This window comes from Barbus barbus (assembly GCF_936440315.1).
Source record: "Barbus barbus genome assembly, chromosome: 32".
In the NCBI taxonomy this organism is placed as follows: domain Eukaryota; kingdom Metazoa; phylum Chordata; class Actinopteri; order Cypriniformes; family Cyprinidae; genus Barbus; species Barbus barbus.
Window position 1 is genome coordinate 20,904,270 of NC_136760.1, and position 14,654 is coordinate 20,918,923.

Genomic DNA, 14,654 nt, shown 5'->3' on the forward strand with positions numbered 1-14,654 from the left:
TTGAGGACAGCGGGACTTCGAGCGCTCCTAGTTTAGGAATCAAAGCACTTTTTAGAAGCTGCGGAATGAATTTTTCACAGTGGTCTCACTTCACTGGATTCCAGCAGCACACTAGTAGGTGGTGCCAGGGATGGTGGTGGGGGGTTTGCGATTGAAGGAAGTGGAGAGTGGGTTAAAGTTTGCTGTGGCTGTAGGAGTCACTGGAGAACATGTCAATCTGAGGCGGAGGGCACTGGCACAGAACTGATTGCCCTTCTGAAACAGAATGAAACAAAACATGAATGTCGAGTGCAGTCTGGTTATTTTTTGGTTTTAGGTGGTGAAATATATATATAGTATTTTAAAATGTAATTTATTAATATTAAGGCAAAGCTGACTTTTTTCAGCAGCCGTCACATAGTTTTCAGTGTCACCAGATCCTTCAGAAATCATTCTAATATGCCAATTTGGTGCTCAAGAAAAATCTTGTATTATTATTCATGTTTGTTTGTTTATCTATTTATGTATGTATTTATGTATTTATTTTTGAAGCGTAATATTTTGTTGTAAACTAAAAATTATTAAAAAAATTAAATTTTAATACAAATACTATAATAATAACAATTTTATAATAAAAAATACTTTTATTCAGCAAAGATGCATTAAATTTATTAAAAGTGACAGTGAAGACATTATTAATGATTAATTTATGAAGGATCATGTGACACTGAAGACTGGAGTAATAACTGCTGAGAATTCAGCTTTGCCATCACAGGAATAAATATAAATTGTAAAAAGTATTTAAATAGAAATTTTACTATTAATACAATTTTAAATAGTAATAATAATATTTCACAGTGTGACTACTTTATTTCTAATCAAATAAATGCAGCCTTGGTGATAATAAGAGACTTCTTTCACAAACATAAATTATTATTTCAAATGTTTGACTGGTACAATTAATAATTTAATATTATATAAATAAATTAATTGTATTAACAATGTATTATTTGTTTTTCATACAAACAGGGAAAATAAAATGTCTGGTATGAATAGAAACAAAAATGCATTGGGACCTGCAGCAATGGATGCTTCCAGTGTAGACAGTGTCATTGATTACAATGGGAGCGGTTTTGTTTTGACGTGATGTGACGCACCGCTCGTGTCCGGTGTAGACGCTGTGTCAGGGTGCTGCAGACACAAAGGCTGCTTTGGGAATAAAAATAAAAAACTGTGCCCCCTTCACTAGAAACTAGCTTGCAGACATCCACATGGGCGCTGATGTCAGGGAGCTGTCACGGAAAATGCAGCAGAGCACAAATAACATACATGTGTATAATCCTCACATCCTTTTCTGGATGAGCTGCTTCTGCCGTGATAGCAGACTTTCAAATGGCAAAATATCAGAGCAGATCAAATCAAATCAGTGTTGCTTAGACAACAGATGGTTGTTTGGGTTTGTTATAACCTGCGACTATTGACTGGTTAACATAATGACAATTTTCTTCACCAGTTTATCGAATCGTGCTTCGTGAATGGTTGTCTGTTTGCCTGCAAGTTCACATGCAGTTTCCCTTCTTCGTACCTCAGCCGAGAGAGGCTCTATTTTCAGTGGTCTATCATTAGAGTTGTGCTAAGCTGGCATATTGTTCTTTATTATGCTAATGTGTGGGTATTGTATCACAAAGTAATTGTACATTGCGTTCTTGTGTGGCAACATCTTTTGTGTGGATTTCTTTGCGGTTTCTTTTTCTTTGAAGTTAGGTTTTTTGAAAGTAATGTCCATCAAAACCAGACGGTACAAGATTGTTAGGGTATGTGCACTAATTATTATAGTTTGGTGTTAAACGAGTTGTGCATCAATGCTTGGAAACTCTAAGTGACCAGATCACACGGCATGATGCTGCATCATTCGGCAGAAGAAAATGTTGCTTTCCATTAGCCGTGTATTCTGACTTATATTCAGATCTATTATTTTATTGTATTTTATATACTTGCTTATTTTAAAGCAAGTATAGTACTTTGTTGCTAATATTTCATTATATGTTAAAAGATGTTTTTACCAGTGACACATTTTTTGAGGCCTTTTAAAAGTTTATTGTTGTTTATTGATATTTGCAGTTTATAGTTGTTTATTGATATTTTTGTCTGTCTGCTGCTGTTGACGTAAAAGGATAGTGAAGAGTTTGATACTTTGCACATTCTTGTTGTGCCATAAGCCAATTAACAATGTCAGGACATAATTTTCCTATGTTTTCATAATGATTAGTCACATGGTATTTTATAGGGCTGGGTATTGTGACCAATTCTGCGATTCGATTCGATTCTTATTTTTATGGTTTCGATTCGATTTCGATTCGATATCGATTAGCTATCAATATTTCATTTAAAATGTTAGTTTTGCAGACATGGGATCCATATTTTGATATAAATGCTGGTAACTGAAACTCTCCTACTTAAGTTTATTACTGAAATACACATCTACATTAATAATAGGGTGCACACAGTTGTTTTTTTTAGTGGAGCAATTCGAAAGATGGTGACACCTTCAAGACGAGAGGTGAATATTCATATCCTCTTACGTGAAGCACGCGCATTAAGAATCGATTCGGGGATTTCCCGAATCGATATCGTTGCGTTAAACTGAAGATCGATTAAAATCGGAGAATCGATATTTTTTACCCAGCCCTAGTATTTTATAGCTCAGGTGATTGGCTCAAAAGCTATTTTGTACATAACTTGACTCAAACAAGGATTTCTGCCAAGTCAGCATATTGTTCTTTATGCTATTGTGTGGGTATTCTATCACATAGTAATTGTACAATTGTCTTTGAGCTTCTTCTTCTTCTTCTTCTTCTTCTTACTATTATTACTATTACTACTACTACTATTATTATCATTATATTTTAAAATAAAGCAGCAGAATTAAATTAGGCTAAAACCAAATTCTTTACCACCAATTGCTAGTGAACAGACTTTCAAAAAACAGACTGGAAAGAAAAAAAAATTCATTGCTAGTAAATTTCACAAATAATTACAGAGAAACAGCAAGTAACATGTTGAATTAGACGTGAAATTTTGAAGTAGAAAGACTGAAATAGTATTTTCTTTACTTATTTGTAGTATTTTCTTTACTTGTTTTATTTACAACTTAGAATTTTTTTTTTTTTTTACAGTACACTAAAGGCCTTCTGGTGAATAAAAGTGATTTTGATTAAATCCTTATAAATATTGCTGAATAATGTCCAGTCAAAAACTGAAATAGGTCACTGGCCTTTTTTCTTGCGCGTACAGAACTACGTCATTGAGGACGGCCTGTACAAAATGACAGTTGTGAAGCGGGCCCTTGAGGACGTTGTGTGAATCGTGTCACCTCAGATTTTCTATTGTGCAAAACAATGTGAAGGTCAACTATATAAAAGCACAAGCAAATGAATATTTCAGCAATCAACACTTCAGATTGCTTACTTTGCCATAAAGCAGAGAACACCTAACACCGAGCTGGAAATACTCAGGTGAAAGCCTTTTTCTGCAGGTTTCTCTTTTACTCTATTCTGTACAGTAAGTTTGAGCTCTGCTGAGGTACCTATCTTTGTGGACACCCTGTAGCTGAGGCGCTTGACAGTTCATTAAAGAATCCTGAGATCGTCTGTCCTTATTTTTGGAAGGCATGTTGGAGGAGTGGGATTGTGCGAGCTGCCAGAAAAGCGACGAGGGGCGGACACAGGGAGCTAAAGTGGAGCTTTTCTCAGTGCTGGCATTGTATTTCCAGGGGCTTCAAAAATGTCTGCCCCAAAGCTGCTGGCTCTTGAAACACTTTGGAGAACAGATACCTTAATCAAGCGATTGAGAAGACAGATTTGCGCGAAACGGAAGCTGTTTACAGCTGAGGGTGCTGCTTTTGTCTTTTCGCAGGAAAAGAAAAATGCAGTTGATATGGAATTAAATTAAGCATTGTTCAGTCACTGGTCAGATTCACAAGCTGGTACAGCGGCATCAGCTTGGTTAATTGGAAAGCCAGTCACATGAGTTTGGATTTAAAAACCACAAAATATCTTTCAGGTAGTACGGTGTTGTTAAAAATGGAGGATGTGCAAGATGCTTAACAAGAGAAATTTTATTCTTCTTGAGCTCTGGAAGAGAAAGAACTGGAGTACAGACGGTACAACTGTAGCAATAACCGTCCCAGGAGAATGACTGTTAAAGGTGTGTTAAGGTGAGAGAGAACAGTCTCGGTTAGATGTAGTTCAAATGCGCCGCAGACCTGGGGTACAAAGAAAGGTGAGAGACTCCGAAAAAGACACAGAACAAATGTTCAGTGCTGAATTCATGCTGGTACAAGGGCAATGAAATGAATAGTTCTGTTTGGGCAAGGTAGAGGGCTGACCTGAGCCTGCCTGCTGCCTCAGGCCGCCACACTGTTTGAAAACCCTCATATTTTTCTCCGTCAGCATCATCGATGACCTCCAGCATGGTGGTCAGAGAGAGAGAGAGAGAGAGAGAGGAGGAGAGAGAGGGTGGACTGTGTTTGGTGCAGTGACATGCAGACACGAGAAGGGTCCAAGTCAATTCTCAAATACTTTTTGGTTTTCAAATGTTTTATATATATATATACATTTAAATATGCTGTGGTTATAAACCAGTTTGTTCAATATATTTTCAAAAATGTATATCTAAGGACTAGTTTTATTGATTTATTAAATAAAATATTACGTTTAAAAAAAACTTTTATCAATATGATGCACTTTTTAAAATTAACATCATTCAAGTTGGCAATGAATCTAAAGAGAAAGAAAACAAGTTCTACCAAAAATCATTTTCTTTCTGTTAATGGGCATGTTGTAGGCAACGGCTCTTTGTGTTTACCATAGAAATTGAATTATTATCACATATTATGTGTGTGTGTGTGTGTGTGCATATATATATATATATATATATATATATATATATATGTATATATATATGTATATATATATATATATATACCTGTACATGTCTTGCATTAATATTAATCATTAAATTACTATACACCTTCATTTAAATGTTTCGGGTCAGTAATTTTCCTTTTTTTGTGTTGTTGTAATTCATAATAGCTTTAAAAAGTGACAGGAAAGGGATTCATAATGTTGCAAAAGATTTCTGTTTCAAATAAATGCTGTTTATTTTAAACTTTGTATTCATCTGAGAATCCTGAAAAAAGTATTATAGTTTCCACAGAAATATGAAGCAGAACAACAGTTTTCAACATTGATAATAGTATGAAATGTTTCTTGAATGCCAAATCAGATAAGGATAATGTCTGATTATCATAGTTCTGGCATCACAGGAATAAATGTGTCTCTGGGCCACAAAACTTAAGTCGCTGGGGTATATTTGTAGCAATCGCCAAAAATACATTGTATGGGTCAAAATGATTGATTTTTCTTTTATGCCAAAAATCATTAGGACATTAAGTAAAGATCATGTTCCATGAAGATATTTTGTAAATTTCCTACCGTAAATATATCAAAACTTAATCTTTTTTTTTTTTGCACCCTCAGATTCCAGATTTTCAAATAGTTGTATCTCGGCCAAATATTGTCCTATCCTAACAAACCATACATCAATGGATATTTAAGCTTATTTATTCAGCTTTCAGATGATGTATAAATCTCAATTTTGAAAAATTGACCCTTATGACTGGTTTTGTGGTCCAGGGTCACAAATGACATTTTGAAATGTATTAAAATAGAAAGTTATTTTAAATTCTAAAAATATTTCTTCTTTTGTGCTATTATCAGTAATTATCCAATGGCTGGATTTGTGATGATCTTGGGTTGTTCATTGGTGGGTTCTAAAGCTCTATCACGGCTCTGACTACAGTTACAGGAAGAGAAAGCATCGCAAAATGCCTCCTGTTTAACATGAGTTCATGTTTTGATTATGGCCTCAACACAACATCAGTATTTGGCATGCGTCATGGTGCTTTTTGATAGCAGTGCATATCTAGTAATTCTCTGCATCTCACAGTTCTTTTTCATCTCTGCATTATTTTCCTCAGAATCCTGTTCAGACAAGAAGAAATGCTGCCAGTTGAAGCCTAGTCTCTGATAGCAGTGGAGAACAACCAGTCTACTTCCCGGAAGAATACAAGACTTCTCTGATCTGGTAAGCACAAGCAAGAAAACTCAAGTTCATTTCCATAGTATAATCTTGAACAGAACTGTTGAGGGAATGTTGCATAGTATTTTTTTTTGTTATTTATATAATTAATTCTATTTGAGTGTTGTACTTGCCTTTTTCCAGAGGTATTTACCATGTTTATATACCATGTTTCCTCTTTTTTCCCCCACTTTTTACACCTTGTAAAACATCAGTAGCAGCTGAATAGCACACTAAACATAATTGCAAATAAATAACTTAAATAACTGATCGAATTTTTCATATTTTCAGATGCTGTAAACATGCCTTTATAGTATAATTTAATTCGAACACACATAAGAAGAGTGTATTTCACAGTTGCATTTGGTTGTTTCTCTATAAGCTTTAGGAAACTCTTGGATAGGGACTAACGTTTTGTTATGGGATCTTGCTAGCAGGTGTCCAGTGGACAACACTGGGTTTGATGACTGCTTTCATCACATAGCAGAAACACCTTCAGTGTTTAAGAACCTCTTTGTATAATATCTAGAGCCACTTTAATTAGGATATAGAGTATGTTAGGAACTGGCTGCAATTCCTGTTTTCCTCTCCTCCAATTCTAAATCTGTTCTCATTTTAAGTAAATACGACCTCCAATCTCCACTTGCTCCAGTCACCCTAGGAATGAATGTGCCCAAGGGGACGCTAGTTTCTCATTCAGCCCGAGTATGCGGGGTGGGGGGGTGTGGAGAGAAGTGTCTGTAAGTGCACTTGAGCTACTGAACTCACGCAGTGCGACAGTCAAGTGCACGACCAGCTAAAAGCCGCTCGCAGTGAAAAGACCCTCTCGAAATGTTTGCCTGAATCTCATAATTACCCTGAATACGTGTATTGTAGACTCATTCCAGTAATACAAACCTTTTATTACAAAATGTCATCCTTTGAATGCGTGCTTGATGGAAACAACAGATTGTGGGGGAAGGGTTGGCTACGTGTCTGGAGTAGAACGGAAGATGGGAATGGAGAAGGTCATTAGCATTCCAAGAGAGTGTTGGCGTCTGGTGGAGCAGAGCCATGCTTGGCTGCCTGGCACGATAGGGCAACGCGGTGGCCATTAAGGCAGAGGGGTTTGGGGGTTAGGGCCCATGGAGGGCACGGCCACCCCCTGCATGGGTGCAATGAGAGGCCCAGGGCAGGTGGTCTATCAGGGACAGTGGGCTGGAAGGCCAGGACAAATTGGTATAGGGAGGCTCATTTCCCAAACTCAGCATGAGGGACGGCACAGCAACTCCATGAGAGTGAAAAGGGGAAAAACATGATAGACTCCCAAGGGCACCGGCATATGAGTGATGGACTTGCCAAGAGGTCGGTCAGTTGTAGGGGAGTGTGGGGTTAGATGTATCAGTGGGTATAAGCTGTGTTGCCCCTTAATGTTGTGTCAGATTACTATATATTGGTTTTGGATCATTATTTGAAAAGTGTGGAAAACCTTTAACAAAAATACATTTTCTACAAATCTTTTGTACTTAGAAATGTTTTTGTAAAATTTAATCAATTTAGGCCCAGGTTTACTAACAGCTTGTGCCAATGCAAATCATCTTTTGGCATTAAAATAGTACTGTCCGGATTTAGTTTTACTAAAGACGTGCAGTGAAGAATTAGTGTTAAAAAGGCATGGACACAGTTATTTTTGCACCTGACCTTATTGAACATGCATTTGTAGGAGTTTCCCTTTCAGGCGCAATATTTCTTAGAGGAGAGTAGTACAATGAATCACGTAACGCGATTTACTAATGTTTGCATTTGAGAAATTACTGGTATTTGAACCATTATTTAACGCCCCAAAAAAGCATGTCTTAAACTATTTTGCGCCTGTGTCGTAACTCGTTAGTAGATCACCGGCACATGGTGAGCATTGGCTCTGCTTATTTGCGATCTGGCCCTTAATGTATCCTTATGAATAAAAGTATATACATATTTTTTTTTAATCTTACTATCAATTATTTATTGTCAGTTCTTTTAATGTAATGGTAAGTATTTTTTTTCTCTTTTTTGTTCATATTTTTATTTCAAATTAAATATTTCATCAACAATCTGACAGTGTCATAACACAGCTTAGTCCATATCTGAGACAAATTTTTTTTTTTAAATCGTTAAGTCATTATTCAGTGGCTCTGTTATAGATACTTTTTTTCCTAATATCTCTCGATAGCAGATATCTTAAAATATAATAAGAAACGTCACATTAATATTGCACTGTGCCCTAACCACACAATTACACTGAGAGCAAAAAAAAAGTGCACACTAACAGCCAATCAGAAAATATTTGATGTCTAATATACAGTTATATGGAACAAAATATAGAACCAAGGAAATTCCACTATGCGCAGTGACTGTCAAAATGTCCTTTAACTTGTCACTTGTCGTGTATGACTCATATTTTATCCTAACCATGTCTCATTCACAGCTGGTTGGGACAAAACTGAGATTAACATGAAAGAGAGCTTTTGTGGCGTTGTGTGGTTAGGGCAAGCTGTTAGTCATTGATTCTATTAGTTTTTTCTCTATCAGTCCATGCATGTATCACATGAGTCATATGCCAGCTTACATATGATTTAGGGAAAGAGTTTTAGTTAAGTGTGTATTTCTCATACATCTTCGCCAAGCGACGACACATGCCCCCATGCATCAACGCAAGAGTTTCAGTGAATGACATTTATTCATCTTTCTCAGACCTGTCAGCCTGTTTCTAAAGGCTGTTAAAGTGAAATCCATCAGAACCGCTGCAGTTCAGCAAGCTCAAAGCCATTCTGGATGAGGTAGCCATGGGAATGTGGCATTTAAGGGATAGTTGGGTCTCAAAACAGCATCGACCAATCAGACGAGAGGCTTGATTGCTTGAGGCTTGATTGCTACATATTGTCTCCCTGTTTGTTGAGAAGAGTAATAAAATAAACATATTGGGTGAAATGCCCATGAGTGATGTTTTATTTATTGACATTGAGTTCATAAAATCCAGCCTGTGACAACTTTATTAACCTAGCGGAGATTTATTTTAAAAGCTGTACTTTTTTTTACTTAAATACTTTCTATTTTTTTGACGAAGGACAAGCGTGCTATCACTCTTTAGTCAGAGGATTATTTTTCTGCATGACACTTTTGATAAGTGGATGGATGGGTGTAAATCTCAGCTCTGTTGTTGGGGGGAGTATGACCTGTCATTCACAACATAGATTACATACCTGTGCCGGTGGAGATTGAACTCAACTTGTTCTTGAGAATTTTTATCCTTCTTGCCTCAGCCGATCTTCTCGTTGTAAATTGCCTCTCTTTGATTGCTAGCCCACAAAGTGAGTTTGCTGTGTTTTGCCTGTTATCATTTGTTTGCTGAATATGCCATCTAGTGCATGAAAACACTGACACAACTCATGAAAAGATATGTTTGTTCACTCACTAGATCTTTCGGTATTTTATCTGTCGCTCCTTGAGGGTCCTTCAGGGCATACTGCTCCAGAAATGTACGTCTCTTCAAAACGCTTTGCTACAAAGTCCTTCTATCATCAAGCTTGTGTTTGCTACCTGTAGAAAGTTTATGTAGTGTTTGTTTGCTTACATTCTTGTTCTCTTACACCGATTCCAAATACACAGGTTTAGTTTTATTTAATAGTTCATATTTTAAGGCATTTATAAGCATCCTGCACACCTTAGTTTGAAATGCTTTCCTTTTTTCATGTCTGTACCTCTGTATAACCCCAGGTCAGCCGTCTTGTCTTTGGTTAATTCCTCCTTGTCATATGTCGCGTTCAGACATTAGTGGCAATTAAAAGCGAAGGCTGTCCAGATGTGTGGTTAAGGGTAGGTGTAGAGCTAAAGTGGACACACTTGTGGCCATATGGTGGAGTTTTCCTCAGCCTTGCACTCATAATTTGCTAAGATCAGACTTTAAAGCCAATGTGAATTGCTGTTTAAAACTCATTTTGTTTTTGTAATGTGACATATTTAGAGTCAAACAAAGGCATTCAAGGAGGAAAACATGTAGGAATGTAGGACTTGATTTTGAATGGTGGGCAATGCCAGAGTATAGAGCCAGATTTGAGGTTACTAGGATAAACATTTTTATTTTATTTTATTTTATATATCATTTAATTATCAATATGTTTTACAATAAGACCAGGAATGTATTTAGAAAGGACATATTAGGAATGCATGATATAATGGATATAATATGATATAATATAATGTATGATATAATCATCGTATTATCAGCTGACATTACAGATTTTACAGATACAGATGTTTATTATTTATTAATTGTGTTTTCTCCTTTTTTAGCATATCAGATTACCTTTGCTCTTGTCTAACGCTCCCTTAAAGTTAATCTTTAAACACTAATACTACTTCTCTAATAATTGACTTAGCAAATCTCAAGATTATTTTTAATGCACATTATAATGTTGTGATACCTAAATTTACTTGTTGCATTTTTACACTGATTGAGTTTAGTTTTTAAGGTTTTATTTTTTATTTATCTAGATGAAATAGTATACATTTTTTTTAATTGGCTGTTTAAGTTATTAGCATGAACATATACATCTGCTTATAGGATCTGTAATATTGTGCATCCCTAAAAAATGCAATCAGTTTTCACTATGATTTGAAAGTGCACTCTTATAATCACTAACAGTAAAAACAAATGCATACGGCCTTTTAGTATGATTAAAAATTCATAAATATGCTCATATGCCTCTAAACTGTGGAAAATGTGCACACGTTTCCACACACTCAGACATACATTCCTACATATAGCTCTGGGCTCATTGGCACAGCGTGGCTTGCAGACACAGCCTGTTCCACTGGCAGCCCAACTGCTGACGCTGTCACCTGTCTATGTGGATAAAGGTGATTTTGTTAGCACAGCCGTGCTGAGGCACTGGCATACCTCGCCCACATTCGTCCTCTGTTAGGGACTGGGGTTTGGAAAAGATGAGCCAATAGCTCTATATAAGGTTTTTAAGCTAGGTCTGTGTCTTTACCACAGTGTGTGGACATGTTATTAGGTTAAATATCACAGGATTTTTTTTTTAATGTACCGTATGTACTGTACACACATCTTTTATATTGTAACTTCTGAAATTATTGCAAATACTGTATCTAAATTTGTCAGCCTTCCATATGTAATGGAATAGGGATGTATGAACACGCACCCCCATCCCTAAAAATAATTATAAAAAAATTAAAGCTGCAACATTTGGCGCTGTTGCAGTAGGCTGTAAACATATTAAAAATTAAATTGCACCTACAGGCTTTGAAGTTGCATTTTTAATCTGCAATCTCACAACTTTATTCATGTTCACTCTCTCACATTTCTAAGGTGCTACTATCAGAAATGAGGTCAGTGGTTTAACTGCAAAGTATGCATGTTGTTTAGCAGAAAATACATCAAAGCATATCATAACAATCAATCAATAAATCTTTTTTTTTGCCAGAGTGTCAGATTCCATCACAGATGTACTGTAAAAGAGAATATGTGGTAATAAATTGCAGTATTCCTAAAGATAGCATAGGCATTGTGGTTCTAAACTGGTGGATTGTGACCCATAAAAGGATCACGGGTCTGTTCAGAAAGGGTATATTGGGTAATGGCTGTATGAAATACTTTTAAAATGAGGTTCAGTTTGTTATTTTATAATAGTTAACATAAATCTACTTTTGATTGATGTAAACTTTTATTGATGTTCACTGCATGTTGTACTGTGTATGGTTATGTGTCTGACCGGTAAAAAAGAAAATTAGATTTTGGTTAATGAATTAAGTACCATTATTAATCAAGCTTAATGTTAATTTATAAATATATTATTGTTCATGTTTATTCATAATACTTAATTTTATTTACAATTAATTATTGTAGTTATTCATTTTATTTACAACTTTAAATTGTAAAAATAAAAATAAAAATCTAAAGATTTAAATTAAATGCATACTGACAAATGAATCTATAATAATTTATCTTATTTTTAAGCTTCTGCAATTTATGATAATACATTTTAAGAATTTATTTTGGTACTGTGTTTGGTCACGTCTTGAAGTCCAATGTAAAATGCACTAAATGCACCACTATAGAGTGTCGTTGGTTTTCACTAATTGATACTTTTGGTGAACTTGGCTCCAAGCTGGTTTCCTAATGCTGCTGTGAAATGGAGTGAGATTGTTTAATTTTCTGTGGGAGAATCTAATTGAGAGAAATTAAACCATTGTAAGTTTATGCAGTCCCTGCTGTGTTTTTCAGGATCAGGTTGTTTCATGTCACTTAACAGATGTTCAGTCAAGAATGCCGTTTGCAGCCTTTAATGTGGCTTTTTACAGCCATCGAGCCTGTGTTTATTGGCTTACATGTTTATGGCGATGGTTGTCGCATTAATTTCTCAGCAAAATGGGCATTGTGTGGTCTGACACTTTTTAAGCGACCCGTCAGAGATCAATTTAAGTGGACACAGATGTGCCCATGACACAGGCCAGCTGTGACTGACAAAGTCAACATTTGCAAAAACAGCAAAAAAAATACACATTATTAGTCCATTGAAGCTTTGTGTAAATTCAAGGTTTAAGTTAAAATTTGTACCGATTACAATAAAATGCAGAAAATATGGAAACAAGGCAATGAAGCATGTAATCGCATGTGTGTGATTTGCTAGAGCTGTGATGTGCGGATAAATGAACCTCCTCACCCTCCGTCCCGTTGGCATCGCGATCCCCTGATGCTCGAGCCATATGGGTGGCTGCGAATGGACTGTTAGAGCAGACGGCGGCCGCAGCGCTCCTCTTTGGCGCAGGTGGCATGGTGGCACCGGCTCAGGCCGATGGATCCAAGAGAGCGCTGCTTAGTCAGCCCACCATTTCTCTCAAGGGGTCCGGGCCCTCACACCGCGCCTGGGCTGCCAGTGTCAGCGCACACCCACCTGCTGGTCAGGATGCAGGATGCCGACTGTCTTCAGTGTCTCAGTTTACTGGTAAAGAAGCAACAAGGGAGCTTCTACTCTACAGCAGTGAGTTTTCAACCTATTTCAGGCCAAGGATAGAAAGACGGAATGGGAAGCCTTTTTTACCTGCTGTATGAAACTGTGTGCTTTAATACATAGGTATAAAAATGAAACATATTCTAATTATTTGTGTTTACATTGCATCTTACATGGAAACCATGTATCTGTACTGCTATACAGACTTGTATATGTGTGTAACATTTTAATTTCACTTAAAAAATGAATGTAGAGATTTATAGAATTATAGACATTAACCATTTGTTCTGACCATGAACAAATGGTTAATGGTAAATTTTATTTATTTAACTTTTGAATGATTTTTAATTATTTACCTGATAAGTGCTTTTAATCTAAAAACGGCCTCTTGATAATCCAGATTAATCTGATTCTGGTTGATTATTTTAGAATGTTGTATAATTATGCCCCAAAAGACATAAAATGCAAAAATACAGAAGAGACATTTTGCACTGTAGTTGAATAATGGCAAAATAATACATCAGGCTTCATATTTATAGTCTTACAGACTTATATAAATAAATAACTTTTATGTCATAATGAAGGCAAACTAACACATATGTATAATACATTTGCATATCATGTGACAAAATCAATAAAAAAAAAGAATGACAAACATTAAGCAGCTTAAATCAATTAATGCTATAAAATATATCATTTTTCAATTCTGTAATCAGTGTATTACAATTGTACGTTATGATGCATCAATGCAACAATAAATCTGCAATACATCAACTGAAGAATTTAATAATCATATTATGATTACATTTATGATGCATCAATCTGGATATTGCATGTTTGACAGGGAAAATTTGACAGATGTTTATTTAATCCAACAATAAAATTGCATAATAATATATGATTATATATAATCATATATATTAATATTTCGCTCGCTCTCTCTCTCTCTCTCTCTCTCTCTCTATTTATATATATATATTTATATATATAATATACAGAGAGAGAGAGAAAGAGAGATTACACAATGTAGTATTGTATAGTAGTTACACTACGGTACATCAATGTGGATAATATTAATATATAATATAATGTTTTTGTTTAACAAATTTTCATTTCTTTAAAAAAATTAGTTTTAGGTCAAACAATATTTGGTGGATCCGTTGTTAAAGACCCTGGCTCCAGACTTTTGGTGCAACCCAAGTACGTTTGATGTCCTCTCTGTTGGCTTGGTTTGTAAAAATGGATTTCTGAACTTCTGTGCTGTGTCAAACTGCAGATTGTGCCCTTGTATTATTCCTAGTTGCAGACCTTCACCATGCTTTGCATCTCCTGAGCTTCACCTCGTTCCTTGAAGCCGCTCTTGGGAAAATGTTAGAGCACGACAGGGCAGCTACTGATAGCGGAGAATGGCACCTTGCAGCTCAGCTCATAGGCTACACATTAACAAGGGGAGCACCCTGCCACCCTCAATACTACCTTCTGCTTCCTCTTACCACAGCGTGCTCCCCTACCATCGCTCCGAGGGAAATTTAGACATCACTT

At 36.0% G+C, this 14,654-nt stretch overlaps 1 protein-coding gene across 3 annotated transcripts in view; it reads left to right on the top strand.

Moving 5' to 3' along the window:
* The window catches only part of rbfox3a (RNA binding fox-1 homolog 3a), a gene marked incomplete at its 3' end in the record, with an annotated part of 435,124 nt that overhangs the window by 100,479 nt on the left and 319,991 nt on the right, over nucleotides 1-14,654 (top strand). For all 3 annotated transcript variants that reach the window (XM_079388760.1, XM_079388761.1, XM_079388762.1), the window contains one exon: nucleotides 6,020-6,126. The remainder of the gene's footprint in view (nucleotides 1-6,019; nucleotides 6,127-14,654) is intronic.